Source organism: Camelus bactrianus, chromosome 34 (genome assembly GCF_048773025.1).
Source record: "Camelus bactrianus isolate YW-2024 breed Bactrian camel chromosome 34, ASM4877302v1, whole genome shotgun sequence".
NCBI classification, from domain to species: domain Eukaryota; kingdom Metazoa; phylum Chordata; class Mammalia; order Artiodactyla; family Camelidae; genus Camelus; species Camelus bactrianus.
In genome coordinates, this window is record NC_133572.1 from 15,275,327 (window position 1) to 15,300,053 (window position 24,727).

At 39.9% G+C, this 24,727-nt stretch overlaps 1 protein-coding gene across 7 annotated transcripts in view; it reads right to left on the bottom strand.

Annotated features, from left to right (window-relative positions):
- The window catches only part of SOX5 (SRY-box transcription factor 5), a 903,293-nt gene that overhangs the window by 724,649 nt on the left and 153,917 nt on the right, over window positions 1-24,727 (bottom strand). For 6 of the 7 annotated variants that reach the window (XM_074357827.1, XM_074357830.1, XM_074357824.1 and 3 more), the window contains exon 3: window positions 17,069-17,145. The gene's annotated coding sequence lies outside the window, so the exon portion shown is untranslated. Of the gene's footprint in view, window positions 1-14,823; window positions 14,979-17,068; window positions 17,146-24,727 lie in introns of all 7 variants that reach the window. The other variant, XM_074357826.1, reaches the window with a different exon arrangement.

Consider the following 24,727-nt stretch of genomic DNA (forward strand, 5'->3'; position numbering starts at 1 on the left):
AGATAACCTTCAGTCTGCTACTTAACCTTAGTTTCCTTATATGAAAACGGAGATAAAAGAATTCACTTAAGGAGCTGGGGTGTGTATTTACGTAAGTATTAAATGACCTTATCCGGGACACAAAAAGCATTCAGTAAATAGTAGATATTATTTTTAATTATACAACTGATTATCCCCCACATTACTATACTACAAGAGTCTTGCACACAGTCATGAAATTTTAATACCATCTATTACATCTTTTATGGTGTATGAGTTAAATGAGAACTTAAAAACTCTGTAAACTTGCCCATCAGTCACGATTTCCTGCTTTACCACCTGTACCTCTAACCCTGTTTGAATTTCCATCGTACTCCCAGGCCCAGCAAAAGATTGGACCATAAAAGACACACAACCTAATATTTAATATCCTTGGCAGTGATTCTAAATGTGACCCCTAGTTAGGATTCCACAATTTGTCCTCACTTCCGAGCAGGGTTCTGTGGAACTATTCCAGCAACTCCTAGAAAAAGAGTTAAGAAATGGAGAGGAATTTTGAACTCTTTCTAAGAAGTAGTCCCAGATCATCAGCAGTTTATGGAGACGCACTGAATTAGAGTGGCCTTTAGGTAACTAGGTTGAAAGAACTGCTTAATTCCTTTCCACTATACTTAAAGTATCATTTTTATTGTTATTAAAAATTGCTAATGTCAACTGAATGAACATGTTACCCAGTTTGCAGCAGCCTAAACTGCTGAGGTAAGAAATTATAATGATTAGTTATTAGAATGAAAACCATTACATGAATGCAATGGGGAGTCACGGAGCAACAACTAGATAATTTCTGTCTAACTATTGGGTAATTAATGCAGTAAGAAAATAACATGTACATATTGGGAATGAAGAATTATAGATTATTTGCACTTATTTTCTTTCTGTGGCAATTAAATTAACTATCTTTGATTTCTCACCTGTTACCATGGTTATTTTCAGTGATTCAGGTCATTAATGTCTTGAATATAATAGTTACATTAAAATTACAGCTCTCTCAACTTTGCGAAAAGATTCTGAAGGTACTAGGAAAGAGAAAGCTGCTGGCTTAAGGAAAAAAGAGCTGCCTGTTGAATGAAATTGCGTCATCATCTTAAAGCTTAAAGAAGTCCCACCCTTCGTTCCTGCCTGATCTCCTCTGGCAATCACTGCCATTCTGCTTGCTTAGGACGGCGATGAATGGGCAGGTGTTTTCGTGACAGTAAATTCTAACTATGCTATCAGCTTCCAGACTGGGCTGCTAGTACCTCCCCTCAATAATTAGAATAACAGGTTCTCTCTACCTCACTCTTGAAAATTCTGGGAAAATAATATGTATTCATTAGATGATGAGAAACAAACATTGAAACAAAATCAACCTTCAATTCTCTTTTAAAAAAAAAAAAAGTGAATAATGGACTGAGCTCCAGTGGGGCCATGATAACTGGGTCTAGGTTCACGACACGGACATTTTCATGAGCCTTCTCTCCAGAACAAATCGTCCCACTCTTCATGGCTCGGTGCTGACTAGATGTGAGAGTCATGCTGTACAAACCAAGGGCCTGACTTTACTAATTCTAGTTTTTCTAGTTGGCTTCTCTTTTTATAAGTTATCTTGCTCACTCATTGGTTTATCTGCTCGCGAGTCAAGCATTAACTTGTCTGGACTATGCCAGGATTCTCCTTAGACTTTATCCTCTGTCCTCTCTTCTTGCTTATATGCCTTCTTCCTGCAGTACTCATCTACTCTCCAGCAGCTCCCTAACATCTGGGGACCCAGGACAAGAGAATGAATGGAGGTACGCCTTGTCTGAGGCCAGCCCCTCCCAAACAGCTGGACCCTGGATCGCACAGACCAGTGGTGGAGTATGACCCCTGAAGGTCAGACCACGGAAGAAGACTGCACAGGCCTTGTCGACAGATGTGAGGTCTTCGGGTGGAGAATTGCAAGGAATGAGGTTCCTGGAGCATGTCAAGAATAGAGCCTAGTGGATTTCTCACCCACTGGGTGTGAGGGGCACAGGCAGAGGAGGGTAAGGAAGAGAGAGGGCCCTCAAATGCATGAGGTGCATGGCAGGGGCTCCAGTTTCCCAAATCACATCTTATAGAAAATAGATCACCGTTGAAAAGCAGACAACACTAAACACCTTGCCTTAACTAAACTCCACGCCTTAAACCTTCTCCATCTCCAAAAGCTGTCCTTGCAATAATCTGTGTCGACACGTAATGTCAAGACAGGAATCTGCCACCCTGATTCAGCAGGTCAGAGCTGAAATTTGTGTACCCTCCATGGGGCAACCTCTTTACCTGAACAAACAAGGAGGGGGAGGTCCAGAAAACACAGTCTCCACTTCCTGTAAAGAACCTTTAGAGGGACTTTTTCTCTACCCATATTTCTTGCACTGAGCTATGCACAGTTTTAGATCTCATCCCAAGAATGCAGACACACCCAGAGCAACTCCTTTTCATGCCTCTTTGACCTCAGGTACAGCACAGAACAGGGTTGAAGCCGGACGTTCAGATGCTCCTGGAACAATGAATGAGATGTGGTGGCAGGTTGAGAGATTATCATTCCTTTCTATGGAAAGGAGCACTGTTAAGAAAAACGACAAAGCTCTACATATACCAGTAGAACTGGAAAGAGTACATGTGGGGGCGGGGGAGGTGCTCCTGCCTAAGTGAGCAATTTTCTTCTGTTGATTAATTTATTCTTCCACTCAACAAACATTTCTTCAGAACCTCCTATATGCTACACACCGGCGAATTAGGGAATCAATGGTGAGCAAAATAGTCAAGGTCCCTACTCTTACCAAGCCTTTTTTTTTTTATAGATTAGATAAAAATCAGCCAAACTACTGTAGTAATATAAATTATAAACTGTGAACAGTGTTCTGGAGGGGAATGCAAGTTATTCTACATAAGCATATTACAAGTGGACTTGATCATATCTCGGGCATCAGAAAAAGTTCTCTTGAAGAAATGTCATTTCAGATGATCTGAAAAGGATGAGTTGGAAGCAAAGAGCTTCACAGACAAAAGGAAAAGAAAACTCAGTGGCCCCAAGATGGGAAGGGAGTGCATTCTCTGTGAGGAACTGAAGGATGGCCAGTGTGCCGAGAGTACAGAAAGTAAGGGGGGAAGGATAGACTATGTCATGCAGGTCTTTGCAGGCCAGTGTACAAATGTTGGTCTTTATTCTAAGTACAATGGAGAGCCTATCAAGTCTGCACTAGGAAAGACTTCTGATTGGATTCACATTTTTAATCTCTTCAAAGCACTCAGCATTGACTAGAGCACAAGATGGCAAGAACGGTAAAGAAAGACTCTCCACTGAGAGGTTACCGCAGTACCCAGGATGGATGGTGGTGGAGCTAAAAAGAAGTTGGCAGATGAACAACATTTAGGAGGTAAAACCAACCTAGGATATCAAAACTAAATAAGAGGGCGAGTGACTTGGTTTCTGGCTAACACCAAGTGCATGGTGGTGCTGTAAATTAAGAAATGAGCACTGGTGAAGTTTGGGTGTGTGGGGAAGAGCTCAGTTTTGCATCAGAAGAGCCGAAGGACAGTGTGGTAAATTTTCACATTCACGACTGATAGCATGAAAAGAAAGGTCCAATCAAGAACTCATACATCAAACGGAGGGCGAGAGGGGAGAATCCTTGACTCTTCATTATTGTTTGCTTGCCTCTAGTCACTTAAACTAAGAATAAAAACTAGTAACCCTGTGTGTGTGCATTTTCACTCAGTTTTTAAGTTTAAATTTTTAAAAACTCCTTGGCGAAATGAAGTTACAAGACTTTAAAGCTGGAAAAGCTCATTACCAATTGTACAGAGCTGAAAAACATGCTCCCTGAAAGCTTGCAATTTGCCTCAAAATAACTCATTGAGTGAATGACAATGGGAGAAAGAAGCCAAAAGTCTAGGGAAATTCAGAGCAGGGCTACTTCCAGGACAAGGAGAGTGTGGTTCCCAGCCTGGCTGATCCTACATCACCTGAGGGTTGTAAGTAGCCAGCAAGGGATGAATCCTACACACACACATGCTGGGCCCCCATCCCTGAAATTCCCTTCCAGCCAATCTGGAGCGGGGCCCCACCCAGAGTCTGTACTTTTAAATGCCTTCCAGGTGATTTGATGATTGGCCAGTTCAGGACCCAGTGTATTTCATATCCCATACCAGCTCTCCTTAGACCACTTTATAAGAATTTTAAATTGATATTTAAAAAACAAATTGTCTTTTTTTTCCCCTAAGTAAATGCTTTCAGTTTCTAAGGCAAGGAAAACTGTTCATTATGAAAAGTACTCATCACTGGAGTGAATTTGAAGATTTTAAATCCATTTTGACATAGACGTGAATGATAAGAGGTTTTTCCATTTCTGTGGAAAAATAACTATTTCCAGTACAAAAGTGATCCAATATAAATACTGCTCTTTTATAAAACAAAAATCCCTTGGCTGTGCTAAGAGTCTTCTAGAAATTTAAAATAGTTGTGTACTCCTAGGGGTAAATGTCTAATTTCAGCATTTTAAGCATGTTTTGGGTTGTTTTTTTTTTTTTAAAGAAAGATACAGTAAGTCCAAATCAAGCCCAATGATTCTTTGAGGACCATCAAACACTCAAAACTACTAAAAAGGGATGTTTTATAGACACGACCTAACATTTCTGCATAAACAGCATTAATACCAGATTTTATTAACAATAGAAACAAGATAGTAAACTTGGAAAATTGAGCAAAATTAGATGCTACCAATGTAACATAAAATCATCCCTTAAGTATTGATAATCAATCTAGACTTCGGTGAAAGGAGTCGCAGAAATCAAAGTGCAGGGAAGCGATTCTGCGGGACATAGATGAAGGCAGAAGCAGGGCTCAGGGGTGGCAGGGAGGAGCCTGCACCTCTGGCTTCGGTAGAGAGATGGATATGGCGGGCTATTTCTGTCTGACTGACCATCATGCCACAGAAACATGCAAATGCTTGCCTGGTTTCTTTCTTTTCGGATTCCATAGTACCTTTGTTTCTCCTCCTCCCTCCCTCTCTCTTTCTCTCTTGGTGGCCATTAACTATACTGACAGTTTGACAGGCTGAAATAAGGAAATAAAACACTTAAACATTGTTTCCTGATGTATGCATTCATCTCTTCTGCCAAACACAGATATTGAGGAGATACTTCACTCCTCCTGTCAGCTCACTAAATTACACCCCAGCTCTCAGGCCTCAATCTCAGCGCAGCTCCATTCCTTCCAGAAGAATATGCAAGGGCTTCCGTCTTCTTTGCCGAAATCCTTCCTTTATCATTTTCAATCCTGAATTTTCTTAAGCTACGGGTTGCATTTCTGTCTAAGGGTTGATGATTTTCCTACTTTTTAAAAGCTGTCAGAATTCAGCTTTATTTTTTAGAGTGCTTTCATTCAAGCAAATGGCAAGTGAATACTAAACCCGGCTAAACGGTTGATCTTTCTCAGAACCAATGAAGAGTTTCGACTTTTTAAAACTAGATACTAATTAACCTAACACTGATTCTCTTGACAGGTCCCGTGATAGAAAAAAAGGCTGCTCCTGCTTGAACATCCCCACATGGGCCACACCACAAAAAACAGACATTTCTTCCATTATTATTTGCAACTATTTCATGTGGCAACTAAAGCCAACCTTCTGCCCAGCGAACACTGAAAGTCCTACAAATAATAATTAACTTCTTCCAGAGGTGTCTGCTGCGGATTAAATTTTGAGAGAATAGTAGGTGACAGGGAGGAATTTGAGGAGAGGTAATGACTTTCAGTTGGTTATTTACCTCCTTCTAACCACCATTAACATGAAGAAGAAGGAATTTCGAAGTGCAATCCTCAAGAATTTAGAACAAGAAAGATAATGGAAGTAAGCCGCTAAGACTTTTTCTTTGCTTCATTCTCTCAGCTGCATTTACTTAGTGCCTACTCCATGCAGTGTACAAGCGTATGTTCTCTAAAAGATGCTCAGGACAGTCCCACAGGTCTCCTGCCTGGTGCCTAAGGAATCTGCAGTCTAGAAGAGATGCCACAATCAAAAGGAACAAGGTGCAAGATGTTTCCAAATGGAGCTACAAATAAAATGCTATGGAAGTTCAAAGGACAAAGGAACATCCCCACCCTCACCACCCACAATTAGGAATTCACACCTCAGTCTGGCCAAAGGATCAAAAAATTTCCTCTATTCTAAGACTTACATATTTTACTGTAATTACTTTGCTACGTACCTTCTCTGTCAGACTGTAAAATCTGTGGGGCTCTGTGCCTTGTCTAATTTGTATGTGACTGTATTTCCAAGACGGACACAGTGGGTGGCATACAATATGCCCCCAACAAAGTTCTGTTGACTGGATGAGTAAATGTTCTTGTGATAATACATAGTGGCTGAATCTGAATCTTCTGAGGACGGTTTTCTGAGATTCTGGTTCACATAATCCCCTATCTTACTGAAGATCACTAATAAAGTCACCGAGATGGGAGACGTATGTAAAACTGCTGGGCACCCCAGTGTTTATAGGTACTCTATTTAACTAGCACAATTGCCAAAACATAGTTATGACCACATGACCATTTTCATAGAGCCGAGGGTTTCCTTTTACTCATAACGAGCCTCTTTTGCAATCTGACAATCATTAGTGATTGCAGGATGAATCACCCAGGTGATGCACAGGATACCTCTCTCTGTTTCTTTCTCCTCTTTTGCTTCATATTTTTCCCAAGGAATAATACTTTCTAAAAAAAAAAAAAGTCCTTGCCCCTCCATCCAAGAATGGTCATCGAGTTATTGCTAATACACATTATCAATAGAAGTGAAAGGTTATTACAGTGAAGATTAGGAAACAATAAATGCAAAGACAAGGCATTCAGCAAATCCATTTGGAAACAGCTCAACCAGGTAAGATGAAATTCTTTGACAATAAACTATTTTGTATCCAAATCATTTCGTTTTATCAAATGTTATCTGAAATATTAGCTGTTGGTTAAGCATTTACTTGTAGGCACTAGGCATGGTGTTACACGAATGTTTCTTCACTAAAGTCTCACAATTACCTTATAAAAGAGTAATTTTTACCCCTCCATCACAGATAAAGAAACTGAGGCATGGAAAGACTATCCCTGAAGTCAAGGAATCCAAGTCCACCATGGTCTAAAGCCCCAAACCACGTCTATTTCAACTATTCTGCACTTAGCAATCATTATATAATGTGGCGATTGTGTTTACTTTGGCTTAAAATTCTCAAATATTTCACAAGAACTTCTTCTCAGTAGTGGTCATAACTTTAACCTAAGCTCTTTCAAATCACTGTAGCACACAAAATACAAACTTAGTTACCTGGCTTGAAAAATATATCAATTATAACATTTGTTATCTCATGAAAACCATCTTAAACAAGCCATCTGATTCAAAATACCACTTTGATTATAGGGTGGAGGATGGCGCCGGAGGCTAGGGCTGGCGGGAGCACCGAGAAGTGGGTGAGTCAGGACACGGGCCTCGGGACACTATTGGCTAACTTCTCCTACATGCCTCTCGGTCTGGCTTTCTCCCACTGTTGTTTCAAATGTCTTAACAAGATATCAACATATTACCTTTTAAAATGTTGAAAAGGGTACTTTCAGGGGAAAAAAAAATGCTCTTCCTTAGCCATACATTTGGGGTGAGATATGAATAATTCTGAGCCCCCAAACTGCACTCTTTCCGTTGTAATATACTGACTTCCAGTAGTTTCTTCTGGTTTTAAGAGTCAAAAGAAACCCTGTTTTTGCCATGCTCGCAGACTCTTTTCTAAAGGTAATTAACATATATTTGATCAAAGGACAAAAAGAAGCCTAAGATATTTGTCCTCAGCTGCTAAGACACCAAAACGATTCTATGCATATTATACCCTTGACCTGAGAAAAGACATTTCAATAGCGTTGAAACAAAAAGACTGTCTCCTTTTACCATATTTACATCTTTCCTTAATTCTATTTTAAAAACGGAATATTCACTCATAATAACATTAGATCTTTACCTGATAATATGGAAAATGAAGGTAGCAGAGTGAAAAATGGAGCAGACTAGTGGAATTGTACAGAGACGAGAAAAAAGAAGGAAGGGAAAAAGAAAGGCAGGGAAGGAAGATGGAAGAGAGATGCTGAAAAAAATTAGGGATGGAGACCGAATCTTTTTGTTTGGTCCACACCCTCTAGTGAAGTTAGAGGTTTGCTTTAAGACAAAATTGCCTCTTTTAGTGCTCAATGATATTCTATTTCTATGTCACTTCCTTCTCAAATAGGTTAATTACAGAAGCAATTAGTCTAGCTACACACAGGATGTCACTATTCTCTTATATAAATAGAACCAGCACACATGTTTCAGGCAAAGAAAAATATCTGTAAAGACCAAATTCCAAAATAGAATAGAATTTCATGCTGTGAGATACCATTTTGCCCAGTTTGGCTTAAATTTCACTGTTGTCATCATCCTTATTTATTGAACAGCCTTTATGTTTTATTATTATCATGGAAGTTCTCTATGGAACTAGGAAGGTCTGCTCAAATCAGAAGAGAAAAATCCAAACAGAAGAGGTATCGTGGCAGAAAGTAACTGAACAGGAGTAAGTAAGACCTTATTAGCAAGGCAAATCGACAGGGAAAAGGGAGCTGGAACTGAAAAAGCTAATTCTATAACAGTTTAAACAAATGTTCTGACCTCTGCAGCCTCCTAGGTTTTTTGTGCGAATACTTTATTTTGCATATTCAGAGTTTGGAAATGAGTGACGCCAGTAGTTCTGAGAACCAAAGGGTTCGCAGCACAAGAGGTTTTTAAAGCGAGCTTTTCTGAAAGCTGAATATATGTAGCTCTGGGTAGCATGACCCAGTCTTGGGGACATACATGGAATTCACAGGAAAAGTTGTTAAATCACTAATAATGGCATCCATTTTAGCCTGAAACTCCTAACTACTGATTATTGCTTGTATATTTATCAAAACCAAAATGATAAAGTGCTCTTCCAAAGAATAAATTGCCATATCTAGTACTAAATACATATTCATAGAGGGCACTCTGTCCTTCTTGATGGTGGCTACCCAGGAGGACAAAACTGCAAGACACTGATGACACTAACATCTATGATTCATTAGCTCCCTGTTTACTGCGGTAACCGTGAAAGCAAGGTCTTCAGGGCAGAGCCTCATATTAACCAGTACGTTCCTTTCTCTTCTGTGGCCGCCAACCATTACACTCATTCTAACTGGCTGTCTCAAATAAGGTTTGCCATTGGTCACAACAGTGTCTGAGAGGGAGAGAGTGACCTTTAATACTAGGGGAAAACACCCAAATTTTATTTCCTACGAAGTGATAGCCCCAGTGCATCCTTTTCACACACGAAGCACTGAACATTGTTTACAAATCAACCCAGGGGAGTATGTGCTTCAGCCCTGTGGTCACTCAGCCTGGGTTTGAAAATTGGCTCCACCTCTTACTAGCTGCTGACTCACGGCAAGTGACTCAGTTTCTCCCTCTCTCTCTCTCTGTCTCAATTCCCTCAGCTGAAAAAATGGGTATAATAATAGTACTCACTTCACAAAGTACTTAGCTTAAATTAGATACTACATGCAAAGGCCAAGAAAAATGCCTTGGGGGAAAAAATCCTCAGTAAATTACAGTTATTATAAGCATTCTGTAACAAAAAGTTAGGAGGCTTTTTCTGATTTTGCATGTGTGTGTACGTGTGTATTTAAATCAGGAGGTTTTGCATTTAAATTGAACCTCTTATAAGAAAAAGCAGGATTTTAAATGGTGGTTAAAATTCAACAGGGTAAGTGAACTGAGGTTTGCCAAGCCCTCTCTCAGCACGAGAGTTCCCCCCATAGCCTAGTCCGGTACAGCAGTCTCTGGGATTTCAGTCTGTGCTTACCTGAGTGCAGTGCAGGGGCAAGGAAGAAACAGGCTTTCTTCCTCTACAGCGAATCCAAAGCTACTGCTGCTGACACAGGATGGGCAGAGAATGAAGTGATCTCCCTTCCAGAAGAGGAGCAGTGCGCCTGGGAACTTCTCAAGTAACTTTTTGTAAAAGATCATTGGCTCAGTGCTTCTCTGTGACCTTTTTGCCCTATTTCCCCTCGGGAGTTTGCTCGTGGGTGGGTAAGGGTAAGTCAGCTTTGCCGCTAAGCCAGTTAGGCAAATCAGTTGTTTTGACTATAGTGCCTACAAATATAGAGATTTATGCATATGTATATTCTTTCCCATGCATGCACCAGGATAGCTCCAGAAAGCACGACAATTAGAGCCTATTTCAGAAATTATAAAGGAACACATTAGGATGTTTCCTTTACTGGAACAGCCAAATAAATAATGTTTGTTATTACAAGTCTCTCTCTCCCTCTCTCTCTCTCTTTCACACACACACACACACACACACACACACACAGTTTCAGTCTCATAATCTTTTCAATTGGGGATTGCCTGATGAGATTTAGTCCTTTATTGCAGGACAGCAACCTCTAGGTTTTAAAATTACTGGTCTTGTATCTTCAGACACTGTAACAGCTGATTTGGACTGACTTCATGGGTAACCAGATCAATTGTGTAGACACCAATATAGTTAAGAGGGCATGAGGGAAGGGAATCAACTGGAACACTTAGCCTATGAAATGCACTATAAAATCACTGTCAGAATAGACACTATGAACACAATAGAATTCTTCACGGCCCAGTTCTTCTTTACACAAATTAGGGCAGAGAACAATTCAAATCAGCCCTGGTGTGAGGACTGTGTGATCAGGTAAGGACTTCACACCAGGAGTAACAGAAAGCTGCTATGAAGAGGGCTGGGCAGGAATATCAGCATCACTCTTGCCTTCTAACTCAGCATTTTAGATGACCTCGGTATTTAGCAATTACTTGGATCTAAAATGACCAATTATTCAGAGATTTTTTTTTAATTCTTTAGGATCTCAGAAAGAAAATCACAGTAAGTTATCATGGTGAAAAATGAGGGCTATTAGTATAATAGCATTATACATATAATAAAACGTCCTGATCCACCAGCAGAATCAAGTGATTTGCAAAACTCCATTCCTCAAATACTTCATTCACATAAATGCAAGAAACAGTAATTAAATATTATTTATATTACACACTGAAAATAATATAAATATATTGTTACAGGAACAGATATACGGACATAGAAAACAAACTTATGGTTACCAGTGGGGGAAGTGGTGGGGTTGGAAGGATAAACTGGGAGTTCAGGATTTGCAGATACTAACTACTATATATAAAATAGAGAAACAATAAGGTCCTACTGTATATCACAGGGAACTATATTCAATACCTTGTAATAGCCTGTAATGAAAAAGAATATGAAAAGGAAAATATATATATATGTGTATAATTAAAACACTATGCTGTACACCAGAAATTAACACAGCATTGTAAACTGACTTTATTTTAATAAAAAAGGTAATTGCACTAAAGCAAATAAATAAACTAATAAACAAACTGTTATACATATATAATTACACAGCTGTTATTCTACTCTTACCTTTATTTAATATTATATAAATAATAAAAATTTGCCTGTGAAATGGTATCTACCTATATTTCACTGAATTGGTTTGACTAATGCTTTTCTCCTGTTCGCTCTGCTTTTTCCCCTCTTCTCTCTCACTTGTGTCTTGACTTTCTTGGGCAAAAATTAATAATAATTTAGGTTCATCTTTCTGCTACATACAGTTTCATTTTCCCCTCTCACTCTTCCTTCTGTTTGCCATCACCCCTGGAAAACAGCCAGAAGCCACGCTGGAGGGGTGCCAGGTGTCCTGATCTTGTGCAGTTTGAGTGCCTCTGTGTATATCTCAGCGAGGCTTACCTAAATCACCATTTACAATATTGAGTAGAAAGTGCAGGTCGGAATAGTCAGCATTTATAAGTCAGCTGGTTATGTGATACAAAAATATATAGCCAACTTCAGAATTTATAGCAATAACATTTATGTATCGTGTTACTCCTAGAACAATCCAATTTATAAAGTGCCTATTGTGTATACATAAGGAATAATCGTAAATCATTTACATTAAACAGTGTCAACTAGAAAAATACAACTTTCCCCCTAAATTCTGCACACTGAGATTAATGAGGTTTTTGAAAGGAAGCACACCAAAAAAAAAAAAAAAAAAAAAAAAAAAAACCTCGCTCTGATTCATCCTAGGCGGATAACATCTCCATATAAAGGAGCAGGTGTCTGTAGCATGATTTAGAATACCTATGGAACATCTCTGGAAAATATTAACCTTCTCTGAAGTAGAGAGCTATTCGTGAAGTGAGCTGGAAGTGTAGCAAGAACCCAAGTCTGTCATGAACCTCAAGCTTTCTTTTATTTCCTTCTCGGTAAAGAACAGAATGAAAACAATAAACAGAGAACATGTTATAGGCCCTATTTGACCACTTGTCTGACATGTTTTGTTCCACAGGCACTTTTAGAAAACCTGGGAAAGAGTATTCAGATTACCTGCTTTGTCTTTTGACTCCTAATTGGAGAAAAATCCCTACCAGTGGCCAAAGCTAACCAGAGTCCTAAAGTGAAACTCAAATATACACGTGGATTTTCCCTCTCTGCTCTCTCCCTAGTTCATCCCCTTCAGACAGGCAGCTGTCTTCAGAAATCTATGCTTTGGGGTCTTGAATGAAACCCATTCCTTCTCCCTAAAAAGCCTTTAAAATAAATAGTACGGAATGTTTTGACTGCTCACATCTGTAAAAGCATTTAATCTTATCTGAAACTTCCCACCTACACAGCTGAATTGGACATCATGTACAAAAAATAGTTTGAATCTCTCTTGCAGTTTTTTGGTTCCCTATCTTCTGTCTTCAGAAAGGATTACAGGAGTTATACCTTATTCCTGCCTTAACTCACAGCCTTAAAAATACCCACTGATTTGTCTTAGCCAAAATGGAAGAATAACAACATTTTTCTTATATGTAAAAGTAAGTCGGTTCTTTAAAAAACTCACTTCTCCTCCAAACTCTACTGATGCCTAATATTACTATGGAGAGAAGCAAGTCCCTATCTTGGTTAAAATTAAAGCTGAATCTGAAAAACAGAGATAAATGTATAGTGACCAAATCCATACATCAGTTTTCAGTGAATGAACTGCCTGCTGTTTCCTGTTCATAGGTAATTGACACTGTGTAAAGATATGCTGTAATCTAGAAAGCAAAACAAAACAAAAACCACAGCGAGGATGGTAACAGATCCATCTACTTCTCAATCGAAATAAGAACTGATGGTAAACTGAGGTTTCCAGAAGACGGTTTTTAAAAACAACGTGTTAATCTGGAAAGCCAGACACACCACAGCCTTTGTGGAAATATTCTGAAAGCCGGCCAGCCTCCAAAACAGTTGTATTTCACTGGCATTAATGAGTAGGGAAAAAATATAAATGTACTTTTTCACAACTGAGAGTATCCAGCTTAACAAGGAGCAGTGACAACTCACTTTAGTCATAAACAGAAGATTTGGGTTAAAAAGCTAATCCATTTATGAGGAAGAGCGTTAAAACTTCAGAGGGTTTTTGCTTTTGTGAAGACACAAAAGGTGAGATGGTGAACCTTTCTCAACACGTTTATCCTTCAAAATTACCTGGTGATCATGGAATCCCTTCCCGTTTTTGAGTGGTATTTTGATTCCCTTAAGAAGAAAAACTCTTCTGATGCTCAGTGAAGCAATTTAAAATCCCAGGCTAACCCCTTCTTCTTGTCAATAAACTGAGAAATCTATGTAAAATAAAGCGTAATTATGACTGCCATCTGGATGGTTGCTGCTTTAGTCTCCATGTTGTTATGAGGTGGTTTTCTTCCCAATATTAATGAAAAATACACAATCACTCTGTAGGTATCTTTACAGTATTCATATTTGCTTTGATTGATCTACCTATATTTTCTACCAATTCTCACTAGATTTTTCACTTAAAAATAGTTTTTAAGAAAATAAATGACTTTACCAACATGTTTAGCAAAAAAAAAAAAAAAAACCCTAAAAAGAAAAAAAAATCAGCGAATCAAAAGGTAATTTGGGCCAGTTATCAAAAAAGATTTCCTTTACAAATTACTTTCATAGACCTGATTCATATTTTTGAATGAAACTAAATTGAAGGGATTTAGGATGCAAATAAACACAGACTCTCATAGCAATAAAAATTGTTGAACCAACATTGAAAAAGTTCTTTTTCTTCCCTAATGGAAGTCTTCAAATATTGCCATTATAAAGCTTTCACCCTGACTAAAAGATTTTTCCTCTTTCCCTTATATGAAATAATAGTTAAAGAAATAGCTTCAGGCTGAACCACTACGTTTTCACTTCAGTAATAAGAAACTATAACTTCTTTTTTCTTCTTAATTTGATATAATCATTTAGACAGTTATTTGAGGTTTGTGCACAAAGAAAATGAATATATTTTGTTTCTTTATTCAGGAAACAATTCCAGTAACAACTAATTTTCCTGTATGACTATGGATATCAATGCTGGGTTTTGTGGGGTGGTATTCAGAAGGCATTGATTCAATGTCACTTTAAGAGTGTCTTAACCTAGAGTCCATGGATTGCTATGAAATCTACTGATTTCTGGAATTATATGTGAAATTTCACGTGTATATACCATTAAGACCATTCTTTTTTGCTGCCTACCATGCATGCACCCTCCTTCTGTTAACAGTACCCCATCTCCCTTTGCGATACAATCCTAACACCTAGTCCACGGAAAATGATGAAGCTGACACCATCTCCTGCTCCAAGAGAGATGCACAGGATTATCCTCACCTTGTTAAAGTGAATTAGAGCTAAGAGACTTTGATAGGGCTTCTAGCAAAGCGATTCTCTCTTTCTCCTGTTCGAGCGGAAGCCTGAGGCCTGAGAGGATGTTCCCGCCGACACAATGCTACAGCCACCACCTTGCCCTCGAATGAAGCCAGCGACTGAAGCCGCATCAGCAGAAACCGAGACATGGGGGAAAGAAATGTCTTGCTTACATTATTTTAATCCAGAAGTTAGCTCTGTGCTGAGACTTTCCATATTTTAATAAATAACACATACACACACACGCACACATTCAGACCATCTTACTCCACAACATTTGCATAGCTGACTCCTTCGGCGTAACCACTACTGGCTTTCTCTGACCTTTCCTATCTAATACATAAATTCCCCACTCTGTACTCTACGCCTGTCCACCCTACCTGTCTTTAATCTCACTGCATATTGTCAAAATCATACGCCACATGCTATTTCTTAATTTGATACACAGGAAGTTGGTCAATTTCTAGTCCTTTTCAAAGTCTACACAGTGCAGGATTATTTTCCTGGAGAAAGAAAGAGACAGGAAGAGAAACAGTGAGAGACAGAGACAGACAGAGAGAAAGACAGAGAGAGATGGAGGGAGGGGAACAGACTTTAAAAACAAGATTCAAATAGAGGGCCGTGTAGTCAGTTTCATCAAAGTTGGAAGAAATTAAGATTTTGATCAGATACAGAAAGGAAATATAGTTTAGTTAAGCAAATACCTCTAGCACAGATTAGGAGGAACGGATTTTTATGCATTTTGACCTCCGTTCCAACCAGGCTTAGTTAAAATTACGGGGCCCCTAAAAGTAACTGCTGAAGTTTGGAAACACTTGCCACTTCCTTTGAACTGGCTCTATAAATGCCAAGAGAGAGTATTTTAGATTAAATGAATAGATTAATAAACACCTTTGGAATATCCATTATTAAGGTTGATTTATGTTCTCTTGCTGGCAGTAATTCAAGAAAATGCCATGCTATTCCAAAAATATTGCATGTCATTCTCACCACTTTGCCAATGTTACGACACCGTCTAAGTATTACGATATCTATATTCTTTCGCCATAACTATACACAAAAGCCGATAGATATTAAACCACTTCAAGTTTGCACAGGCATCAACACTCATATTTATAACTCTGATAAATGGCCTTTCATTTGTAAATTTATAGTGTATCCATAATTTCTTTAGGGAACCAAGAGGTTCATTCAAAAAACTGCCACAACATTTATCTACACAAAGATGATGGATATGGTTTATGAAATTAAATACTTTCAAAAATTAAAATCATATTGCCAAGTAAAAGGACACGTTCTTTCCTGGTTTATTCACATTTTTGAATGATTATAACTGCACTCTCAGCAGTTACAATGCTTAATCTAGATAGCGTTTTAATATATTTATTAAATATGTCCAAATATATAGTAGTTGGGGCTGTGTAGCATCAGTATGAGCTCCTGGGCATCAAGTTCACTTTACTTTATTACTTTATTTTCTAATTCTATCCTTCTGTAATAACCTACAAAATATATAAACTATCCTTAGAATATAATATTCCTTATTTGTATTTACTGCACGGACTGTATTTAATTTTTTAGAACTACTTACTCCCAGCAAACTGCATGGTTTATTGTAAACATAGACTATTGCAAACTATAAATTCAATAAAATTACTTAAATAAAATACATGTTGACCAAAAATCAACATTAACTTAATAAGGAGTCCTGCTTTATCCCAATATAGACTTTGCTCAATTGGAAAAAATCAATGAAGAGAAGGTGAAAGATAATGATTATCACTAAAGTAACCAGCGAAAAGCAGCGCAGTCAGTGTTCCAGGTGTGGAGAAGAAATGCACGTTGTTCCTGGGTGTGATGTGTTCTGGTGTCTTTCCTACTCCTCCTTCACCTGCCATCATTCACTACCGTGAGGGGGAAACATACAAATCTCAGTGCTGTGGGGTTTTCTACAGTAGTTTGACTTTTTAAAAAATCTATCCTATTACTATAGAATCTGATCAACCTGAGTTTAATTACTTGACTTAGTTATACGAACAACGATCTCCAAATTGCAACTTTTAACGTTAGCTCATCCGGTCCAAAAAAAAAAATTGTTTCAATCGCTTGTGAAATTTCTATGCAAAAATTTCTTACGCATTGAGTGCTCTGTACTCTGCTTTAAACAAAAGCAATATTAAAAATAAAACACAATAAGCAGTTTACATACCCCAGTGGACCGCTAGCTCCTTGTGGACAGGAACATATTTGTCACCATCTTTGGGTCACCGGAGTCCAGCACAGCACCTAAGATATAACGCACACCCATAAATGTGATTGAATGAATTAGATGATGCAGTGTTGACTGGAATCCACTTGGAAGGTACCAGTTCAATGAAGTAACCATCCTATCTACCAACCTTCTCCCTCTACATCCCACATTATTAAAGTAACAGGGCATACTCTTCTACATTTGAATGACAACTTTATTCTGAAAACTCAATTCTCAAAAATAATTGTTCCTAAATGCTTATGACGTTAAGTATTCTTATTGTCTTTGGTTTTGCAGTCAGGCTGACACAGGTTCAAATCCTGGTTCCACCAATGTACACGGTTTTTTTTTTTTTTGAAGAAGCCACTTAATCTCTCTAAATCTTAGTTTGTCTTCAAAATAAAGATAATTTTATTATCTTTCTAATAATATTCAAAGGATTAAAGGAAACAATACTTAGCACATTGCCTGACACACAGTGTGCCCTCAAGAAATAACTACTACTGGTATTCTTTCCTCTTTCCTTCCTTCCTCTTCTGATGAGTTAACCTTCACCCCAGAAGAGGTCGGCCTTTGCCTTTGGCTACTGGGAGGTGATCTCTAGGGCCTCCAAGTGTCATGCCTGATAGAAGTGCCTTTGACTGAGGGCTTTGGCCACAGCATAGTCTAACAATGTGACTTACCCTGGGGGCTTTGGGCCATGTAGTATCAATTTTGCCCCCAAAACTACCTGGAGACTAAAAGTATGAACCCAACGCTGACATCCAGGAGGGGCTGGAGATGAAGGGTCATCCATACGAGCAGTATGTGGTCCCATCCCAGAAGGAACTCTGAACACCCAAGGCTCAGTGCGCACCTCTAGCTGGCAAGGTTCCATGCGCATTGTCACTACCAACGCTGGGGAAGTAACACATCCCAACTCCACAGGGGAGGACAATGGAAGCTCTGTGTGGTTGGTTCTTCTGGTCTCAAACTCAGCCTTATATACTTCTCTCCTTGGGTGGTTTTAATGTGTATCTTTTTCCCATAATAAACTGTAAATACTTTCACTGAGTTCTGTGAGTACTTCCAGCGAACTTCCAAACCTGAGGGTGGTTTTGGAAACCCCTCAAACGTGCAACTGGTGTCAGAAATGAGAGCGGTCTTGTGTGGAAGACCAGCTCCCTCGAACTCTGCAGCTGACTAACTGTACAGTTGGTTAAACTCTCACAACTTCCTTCTTTAAATCTAGAAAGCCCAAAAGCTTTGAAAAATATCTAACTTACCACGTTAGTGAACTTCACAAAATTCTCACTTAATAGTGAAAATCACTTTGAATTGATGGTGTTTATGTATAGATTGTATATTACTGTTTTATTTTTCCGTGTACAAACAATATAATCCCCATCACCCCTCGTAATAGAGAAAGAAATATTTTGTTTAAGGAATATGAACAGTTGTACTACTTAGACATAAATGACTCACATACAAGTAAAATTTCTAAAAATTAGTAATGGTCTAAAAATTAGTAATAGATCTGTCAAGTTCAGATATTGAAAATTAAGTTATTAACTTCAATCTCTTAAGCTACTAACACTGGATTTCAAACAAAATATTAATTAAATCATATGCTTTTTTTGCTTCTCCTAATGCAGCATGTAAGAGGCTGTTTGTAACCTTGTTTAAAAAAAAAAAAACTTTTACAAATAATAGTTTGGTAGGCAGAATTTTAAGATGGTCCCCAAATTGCTCCCAATTTGTGAATATGCTCCTTCTGAGAATCTCTAGAGATGTGAATGAGATGGGTTTTACTCCCATGAATAGGTTATATTATCTAACAGTTGACTTTCAAACAGGGAGATTCTCTAAGTGGGCCTAACCTAACCACATAAACCTTTTAAATCTAGGTCGAGAGGTCAAAGACTGAAGAAGATGGGGATTTGAAACATAGGAAGGATCTGACACACCACTGCTGGCTCCGGGATGGAGGGGGCCACACGGCAAGGAACACACACAGCCTCTAGGCACTGCGGGAGACCCCTACCTGACAGCCACCAAGGAAAGGGGTCCTCAGTCCTACACACAAAGCACTGAATTCTAATAAGAATGAGTTTAGAAATAGATTTTTCCCCCCAAGACTGTATAGGTAAGAATTCAGCCTGGCCAACCCTGATTTAAGCCTTGTCACACCTTGTGATCTGACACACCTAGTCAAGCCACTGACTCCTGACCTTCAGAACTGAGCTAATAAATGGGAATCGTGTTAAGCCGCTAAGTTTCTGATAATACGATACACACCAAGAGAAAGCGAACACACCCAGGAGCTGAGGGTTCTGCATATATTTTACTGACCTCTCTTCAGTCCTTCACTCTGGAAACCTTATCAGGTACGTGCTGGGTTTCATTAACCACATAAACCCCAGTTACCACTGCCAACACTGAAAAGTCATGGACCCACTCTGAACCAGAAACACAGAAGAGGTACTATGCCACCTGCTACAGACCGAATATTTGTGTCCTCACCACATTCCTATGGTGAAACCCAACACCCAGTATGATGGTATGAGGAAGTGGGGCCTTTTGTTGGTGCCTGGTTCATGAGAGTGGAGCCCTCGTCAGTGGGATTAGTAATCTTGTAAAAGAGACCTGGGGGGCTCCCCATCCCCTTTCGCCAAGCGAAGTCACAGCAAAAAGCCATTTAGGAAGAGGCTCTCCCCAGACACTGAGGGTGCTTGCTCATGGGCTTCCCAGCCCCCGTAACTGTGAGAAATAAACTTCTATTGTGTTGCGCCACCCATTTATGGTATTTTTGTTATAGCATCCCATATGGACAAAGACAAAAATGTACTTATTGCCTCTTCAGTAGATCATTTTGAAAACTCAACTCTGTCTCCTATATGGAAGGCGTTAAGAAGGTAACTCTTAAATATACTGTGAATTATCTCCACATTTTCTTGGGCCATTTTAAGGGTAGGAGTAGGCAGTGATTGTGTCTTCTTGAGGCATATGTGGGAAACCACCATATGCTCAGTGCAGAGTACACAGAATCTCTAAGCACCTGAGTGGGGGTCACTTAAAAAGAATCTCTCCCAGGAGTCTTTGTAGAACATACTACAATTGCTCCTTGTCTCATTCCCTTTTTATTCATTTGCTACAACGCGATCACATTATTTTTTTTTATAAAACGCAAACCTTATTATGTTCTTCTACTGAAAATGATCAATTTCAACGATCTTCAAGATAAAGTCATTAGCTCACTAATTCACTAAATATTTAAGTGTGTACAACATGCCAAGTTCTGTACTATGTGATAGGGGCACAATGATAAGGTCCTGCTCTTCTCTGAGATTTGCACTTCCAGAAATTTCCTTCCCATCTTGTTCAATTAGAAAACTATGATTAATCTTTAATCCCTGGCTCAGCTTCATCCCTCTGGGAAGCCCTCTTTGACCCTCTCAGGCATAATGAGGCACCCCTTCCTTCTCTGTGCCCCCATAAAACAAAGTACCTAATCATATAAGAAAATTTATCAAATTCAGGAAGCAGGTACACTCCGAATTCCTTGTCAGTAAATTACGAATGGGTAGGTCCTCTTGGGAGAAGCCGAAACTGGACTTAATCCCTCCTGTAGGGTAAAATCCACGTGCTATATACACGAGGTGGGAGAGCAGGAGCAAGGCTGGGAAGCAGGGACTGGCCTGCGCCACCCCACACATCCCAGGTGTGCTGCGATGGTGATTCTCCCTTGCTCTCGCATCCTCCATCTCAAGTATGGGTCCCCGGAGGTTTGGCCCAGAGTAGACACTCCAGAATGTAGGCTGGGAGATCAGCTACTAGTTAGAACAAAGGGGCTATTAAACAGCTCACTTAGCAAGACGACAATCCTGAATGACAGAACTCGAGGGTGAAAAGCAGTTAAAAAATTTCCAAACTGGTCTCTGTGAAAAAGCAGAAGCAAAATGTGCACCCTAAACAGATCGAGTCAGTATGGGAACTCTCGGGTACCCAGAGAGGAAGCAGAGAGAAGTCCAGGGTGAGGAGAGAGGCAGAGCTCTGAGGCAGGGACCAGGCTCTCTCCATATCTTGATATTTAACCTATAAGGAGCTGGGGCAGGAGAATGTCAGCTGGAGAAGAAGAACCCAAGGGCCTAGGGGCAGACAGTCCTGTTTCACAGACATTACTTGTTAGGGAGGAGCTGGGAGATGCCAAATTTTCCTCAGTGAATCCCTGTTGTAAGCTTTGCACCCATCACCAGGTTGGTGAGGGCGAAATGAGAAAACACAGGTGAAGGAAGGTGCACAGAAAGACTGAGTTAAAATTAGTTATTATACCTCACAGGGTGTGTGCGTGTTCAATGAACTCCAAATTTTCTGTGCTCTGTTCCAGCACCTCTCCGGCCCCAACAAACACACACACAGAGACACACACATACACACACACACACAACACAGGAGAAAGCTGAGAAAGTGCTGGGATGGAGAAAGGAAGAGGGACCTCAAATTCAAGGCAACAGTAGGTCAGCAGCAGCCGCTCTGGCTCAGATCGGGGAGGGGGGTGATTACATCAGCGAGGACAGAGGCCCCCAGCGGTGGGGACACGAGCAGACAGCAGAAGCCAGAAGGATACAGAGGACAACCCCAGTGCAGCCCCAGAGCCAGCACACACACCTGTGACGCTCCGCACTCCCCTGCCAGCCACAATGATACACAAACTCCCCAAAGATGGTTCCTTCAGTGGGTTCAGGGGCAGGACCAGCACGAAGAGCCACCCTCTCAAGGTCATGTAAGTACAATGTTCCCACCTGAGAGGGACGCTTCCATACATTTTAAACCCAAGGTGCCCCTTTCACCCCACCCTCGTCCTGGACCTGGACAGCGAAATAGAGAAACTAGCAGACAGAAAGAGGTGATTTGATAGTAAGGACGCTGCATTATTTTGTGCTATGTTGAGTTCACCCTGCCTTACTTTTCAATCTGCCCAGGAGGGGAGGGACTCAGGAGCAAGCATACATTACAGAAACAGCTCCATTTTTGCTGCATATTAGAGTAGAAGCGGATAAATTCTGACCCAGTTAGATGTGTCCCAAAAATTATTACAATGCCTTCCCAGGTTATTTTCCTATTTAAATTACTTAAATGGTTAACAAAAAAAAAATCTTTTTTTCTTTATTCCTTTATACCTTCTGTAAGTATATCACATGGACTCCTTCCCATACTATTGAAAGTCACATGTTACCTCACTCAACATACAGAAGACCAAGAACATCAATTTTTTAAGAGTCAGTAAGAAAGATGATCACTTGCACACCCCTGCCAGCCTCAAGCATCTTTCCTAGTGTCTTCTTGTGAAGTCTGCCCAAAGGACACATGATCTAAAATCTTACATTGCTATAAATCTGAGATACTAAGGTAATTTTTCTAATTTAAATCCTTGAGATATGTGTTGCACTTCCTCTTACAAATTTCGAGAACTTTCACGTGTTCCATTTAACAATTCCATCGGTAGCAGCACGACGTTGGAAACTGCAGCTAGGATCCGAAGGCTTTTCCTCCACACTCTATGGGCTGCTGCTGGCTGAGTGCGCTAGGAAAAGTCACTTGATCTTTCACATATTCTATTCATCACATTAAAGGGTAGCCTACACATTTTCCAAAGTTCCATCCTGCTCTAATATTTCTACCACAAGCAGACAGTAACTTCTGATGGCATCTTATTAGCCCTTCTATTTCATGAATGCAATCACAAAAAAACATTAACTGAGTTGTCAATCACAAGCATGAGGAGCAAGAGACAGAGATGAAATGAGACTTGAGTGATCAACAGTAATCATAATCAAACATTGGTATTTTCTAATAGTTCCTCTGAGCAGACGCCATGCTAAGTGCTTCACAGGGAGTACCTGGCTTAATTCTTACAACAGCTCTACGGGACAGATACTTTCATTTCACTCACTTTAGAGATGAGAAAACTGGCACAAGAGATTAAGAAATGTGCTCAAGGTCACAAAGCTAGAAAGTCTTTAGTTAACTATGATGCGCTGATTAGTTGCAACCCAAAGAACTCACCCAAAACACAGTGAACAGCGGAAGACAAAAGAAATTCTAGAATCACTTGCATGTGAGAAATGTTTAACATAATCATTTCTGAAACTAAAGCTAAATAAGAGTATGGAAAAGTTATTACTCAAAAAATTTATTTTCATGAGGTAGTCGTACACAGACGCATGCCAAGTTGGAACCGGAAAGACACATCATTTTTTCATTCATATTACAGGTGAGGGAAATCAGTTTAGGGGGCATGGCAGGACTGCGCCTGGAACCCAGATCTCCTGTTTTCCAGCCCGGTGCTCTTTCTAGTGTGTTCCTAATCCTTTGGGAAAGGCAACAGTGGTTGAGAGTGCAGGCTGTGAAGCCAGATCGCTCTGTCTGAATTCCTGTTCTTCATTGCTAGTGGTGTGAACTTCTGCCTCACTTTCCACACCCGTAAAATATGCGTAGTCATGCCGACCGTATAGGGCTGTTGTGAGAATTAAAGTAATTAATACATAACACACGTAGAGCCATTGCTGGTACCCAGTAAGCACTTCAGTGTCGGTCTTTAGTATCACTGCAAAAAAGGAACAGCGGCAGCCACCCACGAGCACATGGAAGGGAGCAGAAAAGGTGTGTTAACACCATCTGAGAGATCCCAGTCTTTCCCTCTAAAATTTCTATTCCCTGCTCTCCCAGGCACACCATATAGACAACAGGGAGTCCATTTCTGTCATGACTAGAGATACAGGAAATGCTAAAAGAAGTAATTTACCAGCAAAGTTCTAGGGAGAACCCCTTAGCTTGCCGGTCGTTTGCAACAGGATTCTGGAAAGCCACCTCAGCTCTCCAAGTCTGTTTCCTTCTTGGAACTTTCCTATTGAAGGATCCTTCTTGGTGAAGGTGGGGGTGGTTCTCAAGGCTTCATTAATAGCTGAGGCCAACAAGGAGACTTCTGATCCGAACTTTAATAACTCTAGCCCAGTTAACAATGTATCACCCTTAATTACCAAACCTTTTGTTTTCTTGTTTTGCATCAGGTTTCCTGCCATTATGAACTTAGGCATGATTATAGGAAAACAGTATAATCTGCAATTCAGTCTTTCATCTTAAAAGAATTTCCATGGGTGGAGGAAATGGGGAACAAGTCCCCCCAACTCCAGCCCTTGCAGTGCCCACCACTTGCTCAAGGGATCTCAGCTCTTAAAGGAGGAGCACGGTACAGCTTTAAAATGACTTCATTCCCGTATTTACATATTTTTAATAGGGCTATGATGAATCTCCTTCCGCTTGACTCCTATTTTGAGCTGTGATATTTTAATCTCCATTCTTGCTGCAACTTAGCAGATGAATGTGCAGTGTGACAGAGCTCAGAGGAAATAGTATAAATAAAGCAAAGTGGAGCTATGACATCTCACATTTTATAGCTTTTTTATTGTAGCCGAAGCATAAACAGAGCACAGCTGTGTTATACTTACCGCTGTGAGCACTCCCTCAATCCTTACCCCCTATTGCTTTTAAAAAGACAGTGCCCTTATTCAGAAAGCTTTGGCTGTGGGTAGCATGGCCCCACCAAGGGCAGCCTCTACATTTGACTCAGTTTTCCTC